This window comes from Uloborus diversus, chromosome 5, assembly GCF_026930045.1.
Source record: "Uloborus diversus isolate 005 chromosome 5, Udiv.v.3.1, whole genome shotgun sequence".
Classification (NCBI taxonomy): domain Eukaryota; kingdom Metazoa; phylum Arthropoda; class Arachnida; order Araneae; family Uloboridae; genus Uloborus; species Uloborus diversus.
In genome coordinates, this window is record NC_072735.1 from 52,913,138 (window position 1) to 52,920,748 (window position 7,611).

Here is a 7,611-nt window from a genome sequence, read left to right on the forward strand (position 1 = left end):
ATTTCCGCCTTTTATTTTTTTTTTCTCTTGTTTTAACTCAAAAATGGTATTTTTCTTGTTTGGTAATGAAACGAATTCCATATTCGCTCTTATCTTTGATGTGCAGAATAGGTCCATCCACTTTTCCTCGAAAGACTTCGACTGAATAAATTTGTCAAGAGCGAACAGGTATCATACTGTAACTATTACTCATCAATCTTAATGTAAATATAATCGATCACTGTATAGGAGAACTAAATACAAAGTGTAAAATTTCAATATATACATAGTATCTTTAATTCTCTATAGTACCTATAATTCGACATAAGAACGTTTTTTGATTACATATGTAAAAAAATCATGCTAAATATACAAAAATTAAAATTTATGCATAAAAAGACAGAAAAAAAAAAACATAAATCGAGACATAGTGCAAAAATTGTTTAATATTATTTCCCTACCTTACACAAATAGCAAAGCTCTGTTATCTATTTGCACGTTCTTACAAATTTTAAATACACTCTGCTAAAATAAATGCGGATGACCAAAGGGGGGTAGCCATAAGGGGGGTAGCCATAGTAGTGAAGGGGGGTAGCCATAAATTTCGCAATGGACGCAGCAAACAGTGCAATACAGATATATCATTTCATGCGGCTTTTCTCCATTTCCCAACAAAGTAATTTCTTGATGCAGTAAACAATCATGTAATCATATCTGTTTTCAAATTAATGCATGCTGATTAATTTAAAAACGATCATAATTTAAAATACAGAAGTCATTTCAAAAAAGGTACTATTCAATTCAAGTACAAGTTAATGACATGTACCCCAGCAAAAAAATTAGTTTATTATAATATTAGGATGATACTTTTCTTTACAAAAGGTATAATACTGTAAGAAAATTTGCTTAATAATGGGGTTGTTTCCATCAGTCAAAAGTCCTTCTTTTAGTCACTGAACTTGATAGAATAAACCAAAATAAAAAAAGAAAAAAAAAAAAACAGCTTGCAGCGAGATGAAATATCCGATTTTTAAAATAAGGCATGGTCTTTATGACGTCACAAGTAAATTACTTTGGCGCGCTGAATGCTTACGCTTGCTGTCTACCGCGTTTCCGCAATATGATAATTCAGAAACGAATTAAATATTGTGCTCTACGCCTGTATCAACCATATTGTTGCCAGAACATGCGAGTAAAGAAGTGAATTGAATATTGTGCTCTGCGCTATTGGCATCAGTGAATGGCATTTCATCACTTGTGATGTGAGCGCAGAAGAGTAAAAAATAAAATTGAATCAGTGCATCGATTAAAATATTTTTTTTAAATATTAAACTTTGTTAAATTATTAAAAAATGGTCAAACCCTATGTTTATAAACATGCTCTTTCAGAAAAAAAAAAACCTTTAAAATTTTGGAAAAGACCACGTTGTATTTTTTTTTAATAAATATTTTTATTATTTAAAGCTGGAATACGAATAGAAAGAAGCAGCTTTAACTGCAAAGAATCCAGATGTACGGAAAGCATAACAGTTTTTTTTTTCATTGCGTAAAACAAGAAGAAAATACTTTATCTGGAAAATGCAAAGCTTTTTTTTTAAAAAAATATTACAATTTGACGATCCGAATGAGGGCTATAACGAGGTGTGATGTAACGAGTGGTTATTGTACTCATTTATTCTATTGACAGGCGGTATAAAAGTTCACAAATATAAAATTGGTCTCAATCTACATTTAAAAAAAAAAGAAACTTATTAATCAGGCCACCTAATATTTATAATTAAGAAATATAATAAACCGAATCTTTAACTGTATGTGCATATATTTTTATATTTTAAACTGCACATCGTTATATTTTTGACTTCCTTGGCTGATAGCGGAAGAAAACTTGTTATAAAGTTATATAAATCCTGTGATTGGTTTAACAGCAGTTCAAAAATGAAAGGCAAATTTGCATTTTACGATATCAGTTTCGCCTTAACTAGGAGAACAATTTTATAGCTTGCAATAATTTTAGTTTTAGTTAAAGTTCGCTAGACGCATGAAAGGAGATTATCTTAAATCCCACGAAACATGTCAAAAGAAAGCTTCGCCTTCTTCTGGGAATATAAGCTGATGTTATCTCATGATTTTTCCTCTTGATTTTCTCCAAGACAATTTAAATTAAAATGTCTGGAGATGTCAGAAAAGAAAACATGACAAAGAAAATATGTAAGAGCAATGATGATATACTGAAGGTCGATGAATGAATGAATGATGCATATTAGGCATGGAAATCAAGATAAATTATATGGGAATCTAAGTTTAAGTTATACTTCCTCCATTCACAAAATATTTGCTACGTTGGAATACTTTTGTATTGATTATTGATAGTTTTATGATTTTGTTGGGACATTTTGTTTAAGAGATTTAAGTCTGCTGTGCTAGCAATTAGCTACATAAAACTTTCCCTTCATCCCTCCTTAAATCAGTACTACTAAATAACATGCAGTACACCGGCAGCCCAGTTGTCCCATCCAGAGACTGCAGTTTCATCCCTGCTATGGACTTATCAGTCTGGAATAGGGAATAACCGAGTTGGAAACAGAGGGCTCGTTTATTCCCTATTCCAGACTGATAAGTCAATAAGAAGAACGAAGCTACAGTCTCTGAATGGAATAACCGGGTTGTTGGTATATTGCATGCAGTTCTTTCTTAGCTCTTAGAAGGGGTAATTTACTAATCAATACTAAATTAGTTTCAAAAATACATGGTTCACGCATTCTTAATCAATGTCTCATTTTTGAAGACTATTTCACTAGTAATCATGTACAACTATTTTCAAGTTAATGAATCGTCAACTCAATAAAAAAAATGAACTGATCTGACACTGGTACCACTGATCTGGTATACTGATTATACTGATGGTAGAGTCCTAATGTCCAGAAAGATTTTATATATATATATATATATATATATATATATATATATATATATATATATATATATATATATATATATATATATATATATATATATATATATATATATATATATATATATATATATGTATAAAGCTTACATTTTAATGAATTAACGATTTATTAACTAGAAAATAATTTTATGTGATTACTGATGGAAGAATATTCTCAAAATGAGACCTGACTTCATAGTGTGTGAACCACGGATCTTCGAAACTAATTTGGTACTGATTTCAGGAGGGAATACGTTCATTAAGACTCTACCACCAGTATACCAGAAAAATCAGTTACTTTTTAGTGAACTGTTGATTTATTAAACGGAAAGTAGTTTTACGTGATTCCTGGTGTAAGATTCTTCTCGAAATGAGACATGACTTTTAGAAGAAAGTGTGAACCAGGGATTTTCGAAACTAATTCAGTACTGGTGTAAATAGCGAAGTAGAGAATACTTCGCGAGTTAATGTTACCGAATGATAGAATAGCTCCATGAAATCTCTAAAAAATGATAAAATAAAATCGTAGAATCATCAGTTTTAGTATTTAAAGAGATATTCAGATGCAACAATTAATTTGGAATAAATTTTTCGACCTAAATGTAGCTACCATTTTGGAGGATGGGTGTATTTTCAATACTTAGTAAAACACAATTTCATGTAAATTTAATCTGTAGTAAGGCAGTTTGTTTTTTCAAGAGCTAAACCATATATACTTACTAAGAACAGAAATGCAGTATGAAAATAAATGTTCACCACCGCAATAACCAATAAGTATACAATCGGAATAATTTTGAAACTTGGCCGCATTTTTTAATGAGTGATTTTTCATTTATTACTCGCATTATTAATGTCTTCTTACAACTTCAGTGCAGGGATAACGGAGAAGACTTCCAAAGTGGAAAATGGCAGCCTGGACGAACATAGATATTGTGGTTAACAAACTGACTAAGTATGTATTTGGCGTTTTTATCGCCATAGCGGCGAAATAAACTTATCTAACTGAATTAGATAAAAGCAATTTTGGAAAACCACTTGATGCTAAAAGATCGTTTGACTGGTGAAACGATCACGTGCATATGGCTCCAAATAGCTTTCACGATGGCACCCTTAAAGTAAATGCTGTGATCGTCGCAGTAATCTTTTCCTCGAGCTCGTAAGATTTTTTTATTGAGTTGTGAATTTTATTTTGAATAAATAATTTAAAAATATTTGTTGATTAATTTTATTTCATTAAGATTTCATTTTTGGCCTTCGTATGGATTAATTTCGCAGTAAATAAGTTCCAAAATTTTTTTATTACAGTTATTATACAGAGTGTCCACCCTAAAAGTGGACCGATAGCTAATTCCTAAACCGTTGGAGATAAGCGTGTAGTTCCATTTTGAAAAAAATCTCTAAATTGCGCAAAGACTCGAAATTCGTGAAATTTTGGTCAAAAGATAAAATTTTGAAAAAATTACAAAATTGAACTTTTTATATAGTTTCCCAGTCCTAACAATGATATTAAGTAAAACATACCGGACACACTAACATTTACAACTAAAAAAATCACTCTTTTACGACCAAAATTGATCAAGTTATGAAGTTTTGAAAAATCACTACTTTCGAAAATTTTATGACAACAGCGAGATAGTTGTTAATGGCACGTATGCGAGTAGACAAAGTGTGTTAATAGGTTTAAATTTATTTTGAGTTCTTGTCATCAGGAGGCAATATTAATGGCTGAAAAGCCTCTGCAAGTACTATTTATAAGCTCAAAGGTATATTTACGATTAAAAGCTTTTTTTCTAATCTTTTTTGTTTCAAGAATATCTAATTTCCATTATTTTGTATCTCAGTTTATGTAAAAGGTTTTCACTGTTTTTAGCCTACTTTTCCAGTAAAAGTCAGAAAAAGTAGAAAAAAGCATGAAAGAAGGCTTAATTCATCTTAAAAATATCGCGAAAAACAAAAAAAAGTCAAAAATAAATAAAATAATTAAATAAATATCAAAAAAATAAAAATTGAAAAGTAGGGTAGTGAGATGGGGAAAAATGTCTGTCGGTCTGTCAGTCTGTCCCCCCTAATAACTTTTGAATGAATAGTCCGATTCGAAGAAACTTGTTTTTGTTTGAAAAATCTCGGCGAGGACACCTCATTCCCATATTTTACTTTTTGATTTGAACTATTTTTTGTTCAATTTTGAACAGTTCAAGAAAAACTTAGCATTAGCGCGTACGGGGAAATTCAAGGCAATTCCGAACTGTAAGGCGAATTTGCTTCAAACAAACTTTGTAGGAAAAAGTTTTTGATAAAAAACTTGTATATAAAAGATCTTTTTGATTTGAACAATTTTTTGTTCAATTTTGAACAGTTCAAATCCCTTAACAATAGCGCCCACGGGAAAACTGAAAGTCAATGTAGATTTCGTATTTGAAGGCGGATTTACTTCAAACAAATTTTGTTGGTTTTTGTCTTGACGCCAAACTCCAGATTTCGACTCCGAGAATTTAGGGGCACTTGACTCCGACTCCTGTGCTCGACAATTAATCGGACTCCGACTCCCCTACTTCGACTCTGACTTCGTAGCTTTGGCAAAAATTTATACACGGAGGACAAATGACTGACTCCGATTCTTAGATATTCGACTCCGACTCCTTTACCCCAAAATGAGATCGACTCCGACTCCGACTCCGCAGCTATGGTTTTAACTGTGAAATAATTGTTGTTGATATGACTTGTTTTTATTTTTACGCTAAAGTTTCAATTTAGGTACTCAGTTTTTGGCGAATAAACTCGAAGTCATTTATGTTTCTACATAAAGATATGCGCAGACGATTTTTTTTTTTTTTTTTTGACAATGAAAATTATTTCTTTAAGTTGACATTTTATTGTTTTTTTTTTTTTTTTTGATAAGTGCATTAGTTCATTTTAAAAAATGTTTTGGGGCAACCGGGGAAAAAGAAAAAAAAAATTTTGTTGATATGATGTATTTATTTTAATGAGCTTATTAATTTTAATTATTATTTTTTCGTTTTGAAAGCTGTTAAAGATTTTTTTAATGGAAAAAAGTGTATTAGCTGCTTTATTTAAAAGTTGCTGCTATTTTATTTGCTCGTTTTTTTTTTTTTACATATCTAATTTTTTTAGATGAGTGAGAAAAATTTTATTCCTAGAAATCAGCTTAAAGTATTTTAAAAATATATGTTTGAAAAAAATTTGCGATTTTAGCTATTTTTGAGAATATTGATCAGGTACTAGAAAGTAGTGTGGATATACGGGAAAGTTGACTCGTCTAGTTCTAGACAGAACTTCTTGTTAAATTTACAGAGTACCTGACAAAGAGGAAAAAATAGTATATTTAAAAGAAATGGAAAACCGTAAAGATTTGAATTATTTAGAACTTTTGTTACGGTATTTCAGAGGATAGACGATAATTTTGTAATGCTGAAAAAATGTCTTTTTTTCTTTCTACACATTTCATTTAATGGTTGTAACGAAAGTTTCCAGCCAAGAAAGAAAAAAAAATGTTGTCCATACGATAAAAGCGGTGGCTTGAATATTTCGTTAAAACATGAATTCTTTTTCTGAAACAATGCTAGACGTTAGATGCTCTTTAACTTAAATATTCTCGTTAGTTTTATTCTCCTTATCCTTTTATAAAACTCATATATTTTTATTTCTGATCAATCTTAAATGATGAAAATGAATAATCGAATAATCTCGAAATGCTGTAAGGTGAAGTTTTTCTGTTTAAGTTCATCTATATAGGTGTTTTTTCTGAAGAAACGCACTTTTACACACAGAAATCTTTTTTTTTTTTTTTTTTTTTTTTTTTTTTTTTGAGCAATCACGATTGCTTATTGTTCTCACTTGACTGTTTTGAATTTCTATCACTTTGTCTTCCCACCAGCACCCTCTGCCACCACCACCGTCACGTCGACCGGCCTCACGATGTTGCTCCTCTTGCGAAAACCGTCTCCAGGTTGCGTCCATATCCCACGCATACACACACACACGCCTGCACACACATACACACACTCATGACTGCGCACGGACACAAACACACACTCGTACACACACACACACATACACATGCGCACTCTCATGCCAGCACACAGACACAAACACATATGCCTACATACACACACACGAACGCTTACACACACACACGCGCGTACACACACAGCACTGCATACACAACACGCACACACATGCATACATGCACACACACGCACCCACACACATGCGCCTACACAACCACACGCGCATTCATACACACTCACGCCCGTGAATGCGAAAAACATAATTTGAATTCAAGCTGCCAAAAATTCAAATTAATATAATTTTTTTTTAAAACTTCTGCTTGAATAAAGCCCTGAAAACAAAATGAATAAAATCAAACCACAGGTGATTTAAAATTATGACGACGAAAATTTTACTCCCTAAATAAATATGAAGAACAACCGTCGTCCTAGCAATCTGAAAAATAAAAGCAACATCAACTTTGGTCAAATGCGGACAATAAGCAACTTGTGATTGCGCAAAAAATCCCCTGACATTAAACAAATATATTTGTTAAACAAAAAAAGAGAATATAATTGTTTAAAGAATAATATTTGATTTGAATTTTTAAAAAAATGTCCATTTACTTAATGATATTCGGGGGATGGAAATTAGAGGTTCTTAGAACAAAACGA